Genomic DNA, 18,579 nt, shown 5'->3' on the forward strand with positions numbered 1-18,579 from the left:
TATATCATTTATTGATGAATGACGGTTTTTAATGCAGTGCCGTCTGAGGGCTCAGAGATCACGGCCATTCAGTTTGCGCCCTTGACCTTTGTGCGCGGTAATTTCACCAGATTCCCTGATTCTTTTCACTATGTTATGCACTGTAGAGGGAGAAATGCCCAAATCTCTTCCTATCTGTCTTTGAGAAACGTTTTACTTCATAATCTCAAAGATTTTTGCCCGCACTTGGTGGCAAACTGGTGATCCACTGCCCATCTTTGCTCCTAAAGGAGTAGGCCTTTCCTCGATGCTGCTTTTGTACCGAATCATGATTGCAATCACCTGTTAACATCACCAGTTTCAAATCACATCATTACTTAGTTATTATACCTCATTACTACCCCTGAATTGCCCTCATCCCAACTTTATTTGGAATGTGTTGCAAGCTTGAATGGCAAGAATGGATGTTTATTTACAAATCAAATGATGTTGACCAAAAAAAATATGAATTATCTTGTGTTCATACTGTCTGCAATGAAATAAAAGTTAAGGGAAATTTGTAAATTACTGCTTTATTTTTTTATTCACATTTTCCACACTGTCCAAACCTTTTCTGATTTGGGGCTGTGTATATATATATATATATATATATATATATATATATATTTATATATTTATATATATATATATTTATATATATATATATATATATTTATTTATATATTTATATATATATATATATTTATTTATATATTTATATATATATATATTTATTTATATATTTATATATATATATATTTATGTATTTATATTTTTTTGATATACTGTATAAGGCTGTCAGATCAAACATCACTATTTGAATACATTTCCAAAATATATGAAAAAATTCTTATGCTGACTTTTGATTGTCAAGGAACCTAATTTTGTCATCTTTTTACTCCAGACACATTATTCTACTGTACAATACGTCTGTATTTTGCATGTGTTTTACAGAATAGTTCCACTATCAATATTTTTATAATTTTTAATTGTTAGTTTGTGTTGTCATTTTTAAAATAGACATATATTTTCTACCACAGTGCTCTGCTTTTTGGTAAAAAAGTGTACTAACAACTGATTGAAACACATTTCCAGCACCCAGAAAGTATTGTTTCGCTCCTCTGTTCTGTTCCACACTTGAACTTGAGATCCCTGATGTGCTGCTGTTTTATATTAAAACCATTAAACAGTCATCGTGGGAAACAATAATAATATAATTAAACATGATGAGAAATAACTGGTATATTTCTCATTTTCCTTTTATTATTAGAACAGCTTTAAAACTGCCATTTTAAGGCACATTTTCAGAGTCAGGAAAGCATACTTTGCTACCTCAACCAGAGTTTGCCTTTTGGAGGTTGCTAGTTTGACACGCACACTTTTTAAAACAAAGACATAATGAAAATTTATATTTTAATATCACTATTATATATTTATGTATTATAGTTATATTTATACCGAATCTGTGAAGGTGGAAAGAAATATTGTTTAGTTTAATGCTGTATATTGTTTTTCGATTATTGTACCCCTGTTGTAGCACTCGACTGGTGCCCCCTGTATAAACTTATTAAACTGGGCTGCTCCATACACATGAATAAACTCCCCATGCCTCAGCTTGTATATAGAATATACATGGGCACTGACTTTATGTCTTTTTCACCCAAGGACCAGAAAGTGGAGGTGGAAGAGGGACAGGGTACAGGGAACTGAAATAACATGAATTTAACATGCTTTAAGTCATCAAGAGAGATTTTGTAAGAGTTTCATATATACGTTGTAGGCATGTGACAGGTGCAGTTCTACTTTTATATTTGTGAAGGGTGTTATTTTTAAAGTGGAGGCAGTGTTAGCACACAAGTTATAAGCGGCTCATACTTAGCAGACGCACAGCAAGCAAAAAAAAGCAAAAATGTTAATTAAGTATACAAAGTAAAGGATTCTTCATTCCTTTCTTGTTTGTAAGTACAAATATACATTTAGTAGCACTTAGAAGATTTAACTTCTATTTGAATTTATTTAAAAATTTTACTTATTTTTAAGATAAGTATTCAAACCCTAACCAGTGTGTTTCTTTGTGCCGGTCTCAAGCCCGGATAAATGGGGAGGGTTATGTCAGGAAGGGCATCTGGTGTAAAATTTTGCCAACAATACAAATTTCCATACCGGATCGGTTGAGCCCCGGGTTAACAATGACTGCCACTAGTACTGTTAGCCAACAGGGTCCTGGTGGAAATTGGGCTACTGTTGGCCGAAGAAGAAGGAGGAGAAGAAGAGGGGGGGTGATGTATCCGGAGGCAGGAGGAGAGGGGGAAAGGAAAGAGCGTGGAACTGAGGGTAGGAACTTTGAATGTTGGTAGTATGACTGGTAAGGGGAGAGAGTTAGCAGATATGATGGAGAGAAGGAAGGTTGATATATTGTGTATGCAAGAGACTAAATGGAAGGGGAGTAAGACCAGGTGGATCGGAGGTGGATTCAAATTGTTCTATCATGGTGTGGATGGGAGGAGAAATGGGGTAGGAGTTATTCTAAAGGAACAGTATGTCAAGAGTGTTTTGGAGGTGAAAAGAGTGTCAGGCAGAGTAATGATTATGAAGCTGGAAATTGGAGGTGTGATGATGAATGTTGTTAGTGCATATGCACCGCAAGTTGGGTGTGCAATGGGTGAGAAAGAAGATTTTTGCAGTTGGATTAAGTGATGAACAGTGTACCCAAGGGACAGAAAGTGGTGACTGGAGCGGATTTCAATGAACATGTTGGTGAAGGGAACAGTGGAGACGAGGAGGTGATGGGTAGGTATGATGTCAAGGAGAGGAATGAAGAAGGGTCAGAGGATAGTGGATTTTGCCAAAAGGATGGACATGGCTATGGTGAATACGTATTTTAAGAAAAGGGAGGAACATAGTGTTACGTACAAGAGTGGAGGAAGATGCACACAGGTAGATTATATTCTATGCAGAAGAGTTAATCTGAAAGAGATTGAAGACTGCAAAGTGGTGGCAAATGACATATATATGGAAGCATGGAGGTGTTTAGAAGAGATGGCAGTAAAGTTTTTAACCAGATTGTTTAATGGAATATTGGAAAGTGAGAGGATGCCTGAGGAGTGGAGAAGTGTACTGGTGCTGATATTTAAAAATTAAGGGGGATGTGCAGGACTGCAGTAACTACAGGGGAATAAAATTGATGAGCCACAGCATGAAGTTATGGGAAAAAGTAGTGGAAGCTAGGTTAAGAAGTGACGTGATGATTAGTGAGCAACAGTATGGTTTAATGCTAAGAAAGAGCACCACAGATGCAATGTTCGCTCTGAGGGTGTTGATGCAGAAGTATAGAGAAGGCCAGAAGGAGTTGCATTGTGTCTTTGTGGACCTGGAGAAAGCATATGACAGGGTGCCTCAAGAGGAGCTGTGGTATTGTATGAGGAAGTCAGGCGTGGCAGAGAAGTATGTAAGAGGTGAACAGGATATGTACGAGGTAATTGTGACCGTGGTGAGGTCTACGGTAGGAGTGACGGATGCATTCAACGTGGAGGTGGGATCACATCAGGTATCAGCTCTGAGCCCTTTCTTATTTGCAATGGTGATGGACAGGTTGACAGACGAGATTAGAGAGGAGTCCCTGTGTGATCTGTAGCAATAGTAGGGAGCAGGTTGAGGAGACCCTGGAGAGGTGGAGATATGCTTTAGAGAGGAGAGAAATGAAGGTCAGTAGGAACAAGACAGAATACATGTGTGTAAATGAGAGGGAGGTCAGTGGAATGGTGAGGATGAGGGGAGTAGAGTTGGCGAAGGTGGATGAGTTTAAATACTTGGGTTCAACAGTACAGAGTAATGGATATTGTGGAAGAGAGGTGAAAAAGAGAGTGCAGGCAGGGTGGAATGGGTGGAGAAGAGTGTCAGGAGTGATTTGTGACAGACAGATATCAGCAAGAGTGAAAGGGAAGGTCTACAGGACGGTAGTGAGACCAGCCATGTTATATGGATTGAAGACGGTGGTACTGACCAGAAAGTAGGAGACAGAGCTGGAGGTGTCAGAGTTAAAGATGCTAAGATTTGCACTGGGTGTGACAAGGATGGTTAGGATTAGAAATGAGTACATTAGAGGGTCAGCTCAAGTTAGACGGTTGGGAGACAAAGTCAGAGAGGTGAGATTGCGTTGGTTTGGACATGTGCAGAGAAGAGATGCTGAGTATATTGAGAGGAGGATGCTAAGTATAGAGCTGCCAGGGAAGAGGAAAAGAGGAAGGCCTAAGAGAAGGTTTATGGATGTGGTGAGAGTAGTGATGAGTGAAGCCCACTGAATTTGCATCGCCTCAGGTTTGCCAAAATCCTTTGGGAACTTTGCTGAAATAAGGGAAATGCATTGAAGTCAATAGGGAAGGAGAAACCGAACTCAAGTTTTGAGTGGATTATAATGGTACAATTGATAGCTAGGGAAATGTCTGCTAGCCATGCTGGACCAAGTACTGTACCCAAAATATGACCAGATCTACGAGACAGGAGTGCCCACCATTCCTCGCTGACATAAAGTTAATAGAATTAAATATCAGAGCAGTAAAATTCTTTACAGATAGTGGCAGACAGGAAGCATGAATTCATTAAAGAATGCCCCCCACCAATTCAATAGCAGGTATTCACCTTTCTCAAAGTGAAAAGTACAGTTAGTTTTTTTTTTTCCCCACTCACCGCTCATTCACTGCTAGTATCATATAAAAGCAACACGAAAGCACATGGATTCTTCACTCCTTCTTGTTTGCATCTAGTGTGCAGCACTCTGCGTAATATGGAGAAATAGGTATGAAATTGTTACAAAGTGGCATTGTTTAATAGTATGTATATGTTTAAGTTTAGATAAAATAACCTGTGCATGCTTGTAAGAACATGTGAAATTAAGGATTGGGACTCTAAAATTAACATTTCCAAAGATATATTTTTTTTCTAAAATAACTTAATTAACAATCAACCAGACCATGAGAACATATCAGTTGTCCCAGTTTTTTGACTGCTGATTCTGTATATCACATGAGGCAGCCAGCATGACGCTATAAATTCAAATGATTTTAAAACAATCATTGATGAAGAGGAGAGAGAGAGAGAGAGAAAAGTAACTGCCAAACAAAGAAGACCACTTGATCAGACTTTCCCACCTGCAGATCACCCCTCCACTCCCAAGCATCATACCCGGTTTAAGAAAACAAAGACTGTTAACAGCCAAAGCTGCAGCCACCTGACAGGTTGTATGTTTTGATATCTAACATTTACACCTGGGGGGGTATTTTCTGTATGTCGCTTAAATCATCTGAGATCAGATGCCTCATCTTGGATGAGTTAATGCCGGTGAAACTCATCCAGGATAAGTCGGTTTTTCAAACGCAGCCGTGTAGTAGATTAGTCTAGCTGGATCTAATCATCCGAGATGAAAGCGCACACCCGTGCTGATTGAAAAGCCCATATATATTGAGTCTAGAAACATGATCAGCAAGTCTTTGATAGGCTGCAACAAAATGACGAAAGAACGGGTGCATTTTTTTTTCACACAAGCAGAGCAGGACCTTTTATTCGAGATTTAATATGCACAAGGGGTAACACTGCAAAAGCAGCCCAAACCAGAAAAGACGGCTGGCAAAAAAGTGGCCGACAAATTAAACGCTAAGTAGTGTGCATTGTACTTACTGAATGCAGCGTTTCATTTCCTATGTGTCAGATTAATTATTATTTAATATGTCATAATTCCAGATGAGAACAAGAATATACTTCAAACTGGTAAAATAACTATTTAAAGAATTGTTGACGTAAAGAATCATAATATAAAAAACATTAATTTTAAAGCTAATAAGAAGGCAGACAAGCAAAAACAGGTGGAGGTCCACGCGGTCCAGACCTAACCCCTGCAGAAGAGTTGGCTCTCCAGCAAAATGCCCATTGCCCTGTTTCTGAGGGCATTTCAGGGGGTAGCTCCTCCTCAGAACCATTAGCAGGATGCAGTGGTCACTTAACTTCAGGTAAAGGATGGTCATTGCATATATTTGTCCTTAATGTGTGCCATAGGTATGTTCCATACAGCCCTCTTTTTTGTTGGGTCAGTCATATCCCTAGAACTTGTGTCTGACCAATGAGATATTGACAAAGGTCAAATATTTGATGAAGACACTGTGTCTGATTATTCATCAGGAGGAGAGGTACATTTTCCAAATAATGTTTGATCAGACTCCACTCTGATCAGTCCCATGTGCCCCAATCACATTTGGAAATCCTCGGTAAGGAGAATGTTACACTGATTGTGAGATTCTTTATGGAGCTGTGGGTGTTTTTGCCTGTGTACCTGCAATGGCATGAAACACCTCTTTTATTGTCTGCACACGCAGGTGTCCAGGAAACACTATGAAAACCCAAAGAAAATATTTCTGAGCCAAACAGACTTTACGAATTAGCCTGGCAAACTGCACTTTTAGATAGATTTTCCGCATCGCCTACAGCAGCGTTTTCCAAACTGGGAGGCGCACCTCCCTAGGGAGGCGTGGACTAGTCTAAGGGGAGGCGCGAATATTAGCCAGGATTGACAAAAAAAAGTGCACGTGCAGCTAATACAATACATAACATATAGGTACATATTAACTACTATGCTGCTGATGCTACCCTTACCCCGTAGCAAACAGTACGGTTCAGAAATATATCAGCACCGTAGGCCGTAGGGCTTGTATTGTCTATGCGCATACGCGAAAAGATTTGGCGGCTGCGTATTACTGCGTAAATATTCAGACGCGTTGTTGGACTTCTCACTTTCTTACCTACGATATCCACTCATCGCAAGGATAAACCACCAGCGGTATGACACGTAACTTGGCCGACCAGTAACTCTCCAAAAATCGAGACAATATCAATTTCAGTTTAGCTCAGCAGTGTTAGATTGTGTTTCTTATTTTATTTTGACGTACCTAATTACTCACTGATCACAATAGTAAGTAATTTAATTAAGTTTAATTTTTTTAAGAACAATAAATTAATTATCCTAATATTTTTAGAGAAATGGATAAGTTCTTCACTGGTTATAAGAGAAAATCCTCTAATAATGAAGAATCTGATGTTGGCACAAGTAGTAGGAATCAAGAAGGAAGAACTCCCAAGACAAGAAAATACGATTCGTCTTATTTATCGTTCGGATTTACAAGTTTTATTACTGATAATGTGGAAAAACCAATGTGTTTGTTTTGTTCGAAAGTTTTGGCTGCTGATAGTATGAGACCCGGAAAATTAAAACGGCACATTGAAACTATGCATTCTCAATACGTTGGCAAGTCCCAAGAATTTTTTCAAAGAAAATTGGATGAGTTCACTAAACAAAAGCAAACGTTCAAAAAAATAGTTCATATTCCATCAAATGCGTTACTAGCATTGTACTTAGTATCTTACAGAATCGCGAAGTGTAAAAAACCACACACAATAGGAGAAACATTAGTTTTGCCAGCAGCTATTGATATGGTCAAAACAATGTTTGGCGAATCATATGCAAAACAGTTGCGACAAATACCGCTTGCTGATAACACTGTTGGCAGAAGAATCAATGATATATCTGACGATCTTTGCGATCAATTAGTTTCTCAGATGCGCACTTCAAAATTCGCCTTACAAGTAGATGAAGCAACCGATGTAGCTAAAGACGCACATTTAATTGCATATGTTCGATATGTTGAAGAGAATAATATAATTGAAGATATATTATTTTGCAAACCCATTCCTGGCAAAGCCACATCCAGTGAAATTTTTAATATAATCGACAATTTTTTTGATGAGAACGGCATATTGTGGAATAATTGCATTGGGCTTTGTACAGACGGTGCACAGTCAATGTCAGGACTCAAAACTGGCCTTCAAGCACTAATTAAAAGGAAAACACCCGATGTTCTCTGGACGTACTGCATGCTCCACAGAGCAGCTCTCGTATCAAAAAATATGAGTGAGGAACTTAACTACGTTTTTACAAAAGTAACGAAAGTTGTAAACTACATAAAAAAACAGTCCATTAAAAGTTAGGTTATTTGCAAAGCTTTGTGAAGATATGGAAGCTGCTTACACCTCACTTTTGTATTATTGTGAAGTGCGCTGGCTATCTCGTGCAAAAGTGATTCAGAGGGTACTTGAACTCAAAGAAGAAATTGCAATTTTTCTCGAAGAAAATCATAATGAGGATGTAAATATGTTTATGGATGATAATTTTATTATTAAACTTACCTATTTGGTGGAAATTTTTGGAAAATTGAGTGTTTTGAATAAATCGATGCAAGGGCCACAAATGCATTTATTGATTCAAAAAGATAAAGTGAAAGCATTCATTAAAAAAATGGAGATATGGAAGACAAATTTGGAAAAAAATAGGTTCGACATGTTTCCACTTTTAAATTTACTCGCCCAAGTTAATATAGAAGCAAACAAAAATCTATTTGTTGAACACTTGGATGGTTTGTTAATTCATTTTTGAATTATTTTGATGATCTTGATTTTACAAAATATGCGTGGATACAGAATCCATTTATCGAAAGAAGATGGCAATTTGAATTAACAAGTATTGAGAAAGAAAACTTGATTGAACTATCTTGTGATACTTCTTTAAAACAAAAATTTCAGAATGTATCTCTGATTCAATTTTGGCTAGATATTAAGAGTGAATATAATATTTTGTCAAATAAAGCTTTAAAAGTATTGCTGCCGTTCGCAACATCTTATTTATGCGAAACAGGATTTTCTGCATTAGCTGCAATAAAATCGAAATATCGTGCTCGTTTGGTTGTAGAAAAGGAGCTTCGTGTAGCTATCTCATCAATGACACCGAGATTTGATAAACTTTGCGCTAATAGGCAAGCACATCCATCTCATTAAGCGACAGTAATAAAATATTGCTATTCGTTTTTTCTTGTGTATAAGAGTTTATCTTAATAAATTTTTTAGTACTAAAAATTTTTGTGTTTGTAGTATTTTATAAAATGGAAGAGAGGCGCCATATGATCAAATATTTTTAAGGGAGCCGTGATAAAATAAAGTTTGGAAACCACTGGCCTACAGTATATAAAAAAAAGTGCCGCTTGCAAAAAACCTCAAAGCAATGCATACTGTCTGTGTGGTTATGAGAGCCCGACTTCGCCTGATTTGACTTTGAGTATAAGGTGCTAATAAATCTTTGAGGTAAAATATTCTCCCTCGGCTAAAGCGGTATCTTTCAAAAATAATTTCCTCCAGAAGCAATAAAGGATCTTGCCGATCGCGCAAAACCCTCTCTATATGAAATTCTCTTCTTATAATTTGCGCACCGATATCAATTTGTCACTCAATCATGAACGGTGAAGCCATGACTGAATGAATTTCATGCACCGATACTGATTAAGTGTGTGAGCTAATCCTTGTTTACATATAACAGACCTGCTCCAAGCAGGTTTGAGGATTTGGATGTGCTGCTATGACAACCCATCCAGCAAGAGTTTAGAAAGACCGAAAGATCCAGGATCATGTCAAATCGTCAACAATTACATCTGGCTAAACGAGTAATCCACGTACGAAAAATACCCCCCAGGTTTCTCCTTCATATACACATTAGTAATGATTGAAATAGTTTTAATATTGCTTTGCTGAAGTTGTTCTGATACTGTTACTAACATTTAGCAATGACTGGTGATGGTTAATGAAATGAACTGTGTCCATTTAGGTTATGTTCTGTCAGGGTAATAATTAGCCCTTGGCTTCTGCTAGATTGTGTAGTCCTTTCGAAAGTAGCTATAAAGGTACAAACACCAGACAGGAGTAGCTGTTCCTGGCTTTTTCCTGGGGTATTCTGAAGTGTTGCCCTTGCAGGAAAAGCAATCTGAAGACCGATCAAGACGTAAGTAAATCCCGGCAGGGACACCTTGTTAGCAGAGCGCCTTCTTGCCCCTGGTAAGGTATCGAAGTTGAAGTAGCCAGCCTTGGCCAGTATTGAGATATTCTTGCTTTTAGTTTGAGCTTATCTGTGCTAATTGCATATTGAATAAGTATGTTTTGCAGGTCGTTTGTGTGAAAAAAGTCTGATAGTTTAGGCATTTCCAGTATTAACTTATCCAGCAATATAAAAAGAACTATGAAGAATAAAGTGCCTTTCTTGGACATTTTTATACCACAAAACAAAAATTTACTAAATTTACAGAGAACGAACAGTCTAAACAATCCCAAGTAACAGAATTGTGTTTTAAATTAATAGGCAATAAATACCCTTTTTAATCTTTTATAAAGGTGAAATTAAATTAAAATAATCACTTTTTAAAGAATTTAGCTTGAAAACAAAACTCTGCAGCCAGTAGTATTCCATTTGACACTTTTATCTAATTTCTGTAATTTTTTTTTAACTAAACTACTCAGCAGCATTTCAATTATAACGTAATTTCAGATATATTTACATTAAAATGCTTTTGAATACTCTAAACATCTGAAAGACTCAGAAGTTTACCTTATGATGGTGTACACTGAAAAGTGGAATGACTGAAAAAGCAAATGCCAGACAGGTGTGCCTCAGAAAACAAGGGCTCTTGGTGAACTTAAAGATAAGTATAGCTTTGAAACTTTAAACTTGTTAGTTTTACAGGCTTTATCTGTTTTTCTTTACTGTTAATAATTACAGAACATGTGTTTATCAAATAGAAATATTGTCATCAGTTAAAAAAAAAAACTCTCTACCCCAATAGATATCATTTATAATTAAAAACCTATGTTAATACGAGGTGAGACACAAACATAACTGGACTGGGCTTGGGGCTTTCCTGAAAAACCATCGGGAGGTCGGCCGAACATGAATCATAGAACTTTATCCCCTCCTACATGCCCTCTCAAACCGCCAACCGATTAGGTATATCCTGTGAATAGCCCAGTCAGTATTTGCACAACAATCACTACACGAGTCGCTGCTATAATGTTAGCTGAAAAAATCAGAACAGTAAATCAACTTCAAATTTCTCACGAAATTGAACTAAACAGCCACAGAAACTTATCAAATGATAAAAACAGTGTACAGTGATAACAGTTTGTCTCGCACACAAGTGTCACAAACGTTTCAAGGAAGGACAAGAAAATGTGGAAGACGTTCAACACCCAGGTTACCCACGTCTCGTCTTGGACGGATGAAAACATCAGAACGGTGAATCAGATTGTTTGAAATTATTGTACTGCTTTTTTCATAAAGCAGTTTTGACTGACAAAAACATTCCTGTCCTCAATCATCCTCCCTATTCACCCGATTTAACTCCCTGTGAATTTTATTTGGTTCCCGAAAATCAAAAGTGACCTAAAGTGAACACATTTTTCTTCAGTGGATGAAGGATGAAGTGAAGACAGAAACGGTAAGCCTGTTGAAGCACCTCAAACAAGAAGACTTGCAGCACTGTTTCAGTCAATGGAAGATACATTTGGAGCAGTATAGAGATCGGGAGGGGGTGTATATAGAAGGTGACAATGTTTAGAGTGCTGCAATTCATCAATAAATATATATTTTTTTACCAATCCGGTTATTTTAGTGTCTGCCTCGTATACAGATTATAAGTGATGTTATAATCACTTTGGCACTTCAGCAATTCTCATTAATACTGTATCTAGACGATCACTGAGCTAAATCTTCATTCTAAAAGCATCTGACTCATTTCATAAATTGTCAAAAACTCCTAGCTAAAAGGGAAGGAATGCATAATTCCAGAAAAATGGTTTAGATTTGTTCAGGAAATGTGAGTGATTCATATTTACTGCCGAGTCTGTGAGGTTTTTGGAAAAAAGTCCTCTATGCTTATATTCACAAACAACCTAAAAGGACCACCTGGAAGCTGCTGATCCTCCACAACTGTGAAAGCCAATGAAGTGTCTCACCGAATAAGACACAATTGTACAGAGCCATTTATAAACTGTCATGCTACATATGTATTTGATCCTTATACCTATAAAAGGTCAGAGCGGATGCTTAACTCCAGGGAGCTAAAAGGAAGACTTTTATGGTTGCCTTATGGATGAATTATTAAAGGTATTGTTGGAGTCCTATTAAGTTTGTGAACAGTTCCTGCATCTGTAATGGGTCAATGGTAGCAAATCTGACCCACAGTGTATTAGTTTCAGTGCCCAGTAACCATGGGATTATTAGAAGCAGGCTTTGGATCATGAAAGTTAAAATAAGCTGAATGTAAGTGAAGTCTGGAGTATTGCTACCACAAGGATCTGCTTAGGGTGTGGAGTTTAAAAAGGGCAAGATCAGTTACTGGATGCCCTCTGGACCCCCAGAGGTTTGTAGCAAAAGAGAGAGACAATGCTGCACATCCTCTTTGTGACACACTAACAGTAAGGAGTTTCAGCCAATTAATTATTCAGCAGAAGTGCATAAAGAAACACTACTGGGGCTCCTTTACACCAACAGCAATACCCCTGCATGATACCTCACTGGGACTGGAATAGCCAAGGTGGAAGTTGTCTTTCTTTTTAAATTTCTTGCTTTATAGTCATAATGGCGTATGTTCAGACCAAAGTGTGTATGAAAATGTATTTATTTATTTACTCATGTATTTGTTTATTTATCTGTAAAAAGCCAAATTTCCCACTGGGGACAAATAAAGTTCTATCTGTCGAAATCTTTGATCAGAGCTTCAGGAGCTTGAAGACTGGAACAAAGAGTGGCGGCTCCTAAACTGTCTGTTAACATGGCCACATTCTTATTGATAAGGTGATGTTTGGGAGTTGAGCTGTTAGTAAACTTAATGTCAAAGGAGAACAAGGTTAAAGATTTTTTCCATGCTGAAAAGAAACGTAGGCAAAAGACAAAACATTTGGACAGTTTAGCCTTCATCGGGTATGCAACTGGAAGGGCAGGTAACATAAACAGAAGGGGAAGGAGGGAAGAAAGCCAGGGCAGATGAAAGAAGAAAAGGTGAGAGTAAGTGTGAAAAATCTGCAATTAGAGGTGATGAGGTGAGAAATTAAATTTCAGGTTAAGTCAGTCATTAAGACTTGTAGAAATATGTAATGCCAGGCTAAGAATAAGCTTAGCTTCTCCTGCTTTTTGTTGAAAAGTATATGTGTAAGCCCTTTGAAAGAACACAAGCAGAGAAATGAGTGTGGCTATGATTAAGGGGGTGAAGTTTTCTACAGTTTTAGTAGTTTGAATGTATTTCCTGAAATGGTCTGCTAGCCATCTCCCTGTTTGACCTATGTCAGTGGTTAGACACCTCTTACAAGAAATTTGGTAAATAAGATTTGTAGACTTCCAAGAGGCCTGTTCTTTAATATTGAATTTACCAGAGAGAGCAGGTACAGTGGTATTGTTGGACAAATACAGTATCTCACAAAAGTGAATACACCTCTCACATTTTTGTAAATATTTTATGATATCTTTTCATGGGACAACACTGAAGATGTGACACTTTGATACAATGTAAAGTAGTCAGTATAAGTAAAGTATAGCTTTGTATAACAGTGTAAATTTGCTGTCTCCTCAAAATAACTCAACACACAGCCATTAATGTCTAAACTGCTGCCAACAAAAGTGAGTACACCCCAAAGTACAAAATGTCCAAATTGTGTCCAATTAGCCATTTTCCCTCCCTGGTGTCATGTGACTCGTTAGTGTTACAAGGTCTCAGGTGTGAATGGGGAGCAGTTGTGTTAAATTTGGTGTTATCACTCTCTCACTCTCATACTGGTCACTGGAAGTTCAACATGGCACCTCATGGCAAAGAACTCTCGGAGGATCTGAAAAAAGAACTGTTGCTCTACATAAAGAAGGCCTAGGCTATAATAAGATTGCCAACACCCTGAAACTGAGCTGCAGCACGTTGGCCAAGACCATATAGCGGTTTAACAGGACATGTTCCACTCAGAACAGGCCTCGCCATGGTCAACCAAAGAAGTCAAGTGTACGTGCTCAGCGTCATATCCAGAGGTTGTCTTTTGAAAATAGACATATGAGTGCTGCCAGCATTGCTGCAGAAGTTGAAGGGGTGGGGGTTCAGCCTGTCAGTGCTCAGACCATACGCCGCACACTGCATCAAATTGGTCTGCATGGCTGTCATCCCAGAAGAAAGTCTTCTCTAAAGATGATGCACAAGAAAGCCCGCAAACAGTTTGCTGAAGACAAGCAGACTAAGGACATGGATTACTGGAACCATGTCCTGTGGTCTGATGAGACCAAGATAATCTTATTTCGTTCAGATGGTGTCAGGCGTGTGTGGCGGCAACCAGGTGAGGAGTACAAAGACAAGTGTGTCTTGCCTACAGTCAAGCATGGTGGTGGGAGTGTCATGGTTTGGGGCTGCATGAGTGCTGCCGGCACTGGGGAGCTACAGTTCATTGAGGGAACCATGAATGCCAACATGTCCTGTGACATACTGAAGCAGAGCATGATCCCCTCTCTTCGGAAACTGGGCCGCAGGGCAGTATTCCAACATCATAACGACCCCAAACACACCTCCAAGATGACCACTGCCTTGCTGAAGAAACTGAAGGTAAAGGTGCTGGACTCGCCAAGCATGTCTCCAGACCTAAACTCTATTGAGCATCTGTGGGGCATCCTCAAATGGAAGGTGGAGGAGCGCAAGGTCTCTTACATCCACCAGCTCCGTGATGTTGTCATGGAGGAGTGGAAGAAGATTCCAGTGGCAACCTGTGAAGCTCTAGTGAACTCCATGCCCAAGAGAGTTAAGGCAGTGCTGGAAAATAATGGCCACACAAAATATTGACACTTTGGGCACAATTTGGACATTTTTCACTTAGGGGTGTACTCACTTTTGTTGCCAGCGGTTTAGACATTAATGGCTGTGTGTTGAATTATTTTGAGGGGACAGCAAATTTACACTGTTATACAAGCTGAACACTGACTACTTTACTTTGTATCAAAGTGTCATATCTTCAGTGTTGTTCCATGAAAAGATATAATAAAATATTACAAAAATGTGAGGGGTGCACTCACTTTTGTAAGATACTATATCTGCAAGTGACACAGCGGTTCCTGTTTCAGCTCAAACAGGCTGGTAGGGAATATGACTATACTCTTTGTAGTGAGCTGTGGACAAGAAAGTTGTGTAAGTTAGGAGATTGACTGAAGAAGGTTAAGGAAGGATTAGGGGGGATAAAAGCCTCATTTTTACTGTTCAGTCTACAAAACGGGGACATTTTGTTTAATAACCTGTGGGAGAGATTAAGTGTTAGAGTGGAATGGAACGTTGAATTGAATGTGATTTTCATTATCGCAGCTCCTTTTTGAGAGGATGATACGAGGTCTGCTCCTGCTTAATTGAGGGCCCTGTCTGCAACATGAACAGGGTAGCTTCTATTAATGAAGAAACTACTGTTCCGTGTGTTTCAATACAGACAGTTATTCTCATCACAGTGGTGGCAGAGTCTAAGGAACTGTGGTAATGATCTTTTAGTATGCTGGAAATGGATGGCGCCGTAGAGAAGTCTCACAAGACTGTTGAGGAAAGCTGAAATATGAATAGTTGGGACAGTTGCATGTAGAAACAATTGGGAACCCAGGATTATCTGGTTTATGGATTTTGGGACGAAGATACATTTTGATATAACTGTGGGCTTTCAACAATAAGGCAGTTTGTATGGGGATGCACTTCCTTTCTGCTGATGGAAGAGGAATAGTAGAACTTACCTCCTGATGGTAATCATCTATCAAGTCCTAGGAAGATAGGCAGCAATACTGGGGATGCTGTCCTACCATGACTACACCTAATCCAACTGCTGCTGTTATAACATGGAGCTGTAGTTTACAAAGTACACTGTGGTGATTTTTTTATCTTATGTTTTTTCATCAATTAATTTTTCATTTCATTTATTTAACTTTAGTTATCCTTGCCTGACTACTTGGTGTCCCAGAATATTGAGCTTTGACAAAATATTAAATTATGGCTGAATCTATTCAAATGATGCACCACCACAAAAATGAGAAATTTACTTTCAACTGAAGAGATATGGTGGTCACTTTTCAGTTATGTAGAAACATTTATAAGCTAGTGTGCAAAGTGTACAAGTATGTTTAATTATTTCCCAAAATGAAAGAAATGTGTTTTATTTTGTTTTATTGCTTTTGAAGCTACGTGTTTTGCTCTTTGAAACTGCCCTATGGAATGAAGAAGGAAGCAACCCTGTCTTATACGGTTCTATAACACACAGTAAACCAGAACAATTTTAATCTATTTAACATAAGTCATGGTACCATAAGACTATTTATTTCATTATAATTGAGATATAACCAGTTTACAACAAAGGTAGGAAAAGTAAAACGTCCAGTGAACACAATTTCTGAAAACCGTAAACGTCTGAGGAGGTTCACAGTGGATTATAGTAGGCAAACACACAGTCAAACTCAGTAACAAGTCTGATGAAATTTCACAGTTGGTCGCCCATTCTCTGCTGGACGTTCTGCTGTGTTATATGTACATGCTGAGCAGTTTGAAGAGGCGGAATCATTTCATTTTAATATTCCAAGGCTCCTAATATTTCTGATGTCTCTTCCCATGTTCATGAGCAACTAACTAGTAATACCGGAGTGGCACAAAGCGAAAGCGAGAAGAGAAGAACAACAGAGAAGAATCAGTAACAATTCGTAACGATTATCATACTTGTATTTTTGTACAAATAACTAGGATAAAGTAGCTAGTCTACGGCCTAACCTAGAATATCCGGATGCTGCATTAAGCATGTGCTACACAAATAGGAAGATCATTTACTATGTCGCAGGCCCTGTAAGTATAGGCTAAGCCCCTCCCCCGTTGTATATTAATCCTTGGAAAGTTTAGCAGGCCATCACCTTCATAATCACAACATATTGTTTATCTGGGTTTGTATGTATTGATAAGTAAGTAGGGCCCAGGCCAGATGTGTTAGACTCGGATCCTGGAGGGCTGCTGTAGCTACAGGTTTTCATTCCAGCTATTTTCTTAATTAGTAACTAACTAGTACTATTAATGGAACCCGCTTGTTTTTCCCTTAATTTTAATAGGCTTGCTTTTTCAGATTCAGAGTCGCACTTTTTTTTTTTTAAATGTTTTAAGCTGCACCCAAACAATAATGAGATTCAAAGTAGGCTAATAGTTTTAGAACTATCTGGTGTGGCAGATGGTGCCACTGAATTAAAAAATATACTACATTGACAAGCAATTGCCTGCGGAGAAAACTGTAACCCTCCTAAAACTAAGTTGAGACCAGTTAGTTAAAGCCATGTCACATTAAAAAACTTCTCTAGCGATTTTTTCAGTCATAGCCTTCACTTACATAATGTTAATGAGTCAAAGGTAGACAGTGGGGTACTCCCATGCAGCCAGTTGCGTAATCTGACTTCCTGAACAACTCACTTCGACAAAGTAGGACAAGTTTAATTTTGTGTTTAGTTGTAGGGGTGGGTTCTCTGTGTATGAGAGCTGTTAACAAATGAATAAAGAACTTGGGTATTTTTGTACTTTTTTTTTGTACTTTGAGTACTTTTGTTTAGTCAGAAGAGAAGCTCTTCTTTCTGATGTCTCGTGTTCTACATACCACAACAGAATGGAAATGGAAAAAGGGGGCCAAGATTGCACCTGAAGTTGTCATATCTGTTAACCTCTTAGTACAGTGCCAGCTCTGTCAGGCAGCACTTTATCGACTGTCAGAGAAAAGAGGTGAGTATAGCTGTACTGGAAGGTTGCCACACAGTTTGATATGCCCAGTGATTGTCAGGCGTTTAAATTGACATGATCCAGTGTCGAGATCAGCAATTGCAGAAGTGTAATTTGACAGCAGCTTTAAGGTTGGTCATTTATTATGTGAATTTCCCCTTGGGATTAATAAAGTATCTATCTATCTATCTATCTATCTATCTATCTATCTATCTATCTATCTATCTATCTATCTATCTTGTTGGCTCACTCTGAATTCCATTAGTGTTTGACTCCTGAGTAAGGGGGAAAAAAAGGGGTTCTAAAATTTAAAAAGCAAGTTGGTTAGAAATAAAGTAGCATATTTCTCTTGTGTTAGCATGGCTGATTGGTTACTAATTAAGAAAGTGGATGGAAAAATAACCTGCGGGCACTATGGTCCAGGATCTCATTTTGATGTCCTTGGCCTAGTCCATTTAAACTTTATATGTAAGGAAAAGAATTTTTAAAAACTGACCTAACCTTAACTGGAAGCCACTATAAAGACTTAAGAAGAGGACTTATGTGGGTGGACTTTCTAAGCCCGGTGATGATTTTTACAACTGCATTTTCAAATTACCCAAAAGCTGTAAGTAGAATGATTTGAACAGCCTGTGAATAACACTATGCAGTAATCCGTTCTTCTAGAAATTAATGCATGGATTAACTTCTCTGTATTCTGTTTATTTAGAAAAAGTGTCCACCTTGTTGCTGCAGTACTTGTGTAAGTGCACATGACACGCCACTTCTCAACTCAGTAATTCCAAGCATCTCCTGCCTGTAACTTAATTGTCATCCTCACTGGAGAAGCCATACAAATACTGTAAACTGTAACACAATATTTTACAAAGATGTGGAGACCATTCAGTTCTTCTTAGCTCACTTGTTTACCTAC

The 18,579-nt window shown here is 38.3% G+C and overlaps 1 protein-coding gene across 4 annotated transcripts in view; it reads left to right on the forward strand.

Annotated features, from left to right (window-relative positions):
* The window catches only part of LOC120518538 (phospholipase DDHD1-like), a 148,375-nt gene that overhangs the window by 24,204 nt on the left and 105,592 nt on the right, over nt 1–18,579 (forward strand). The window lies entirely within an intron of this gene.

This window comes from Polypterus senegalus, chromosome 18, assembly GCF_016835505.1.
Source record: "Polypterus senegalus isolate Bchr_013 chromosome 18, ASM1683550v1, whole genome shotgun sequence".
In the NCBI taxonomy this organism is placed as follows: Eukaryota; Metazoa; Chordata; class Cladistia; order Polypteriformes; family Polypteridae; genus Polypterus; species Polypterus senegalus.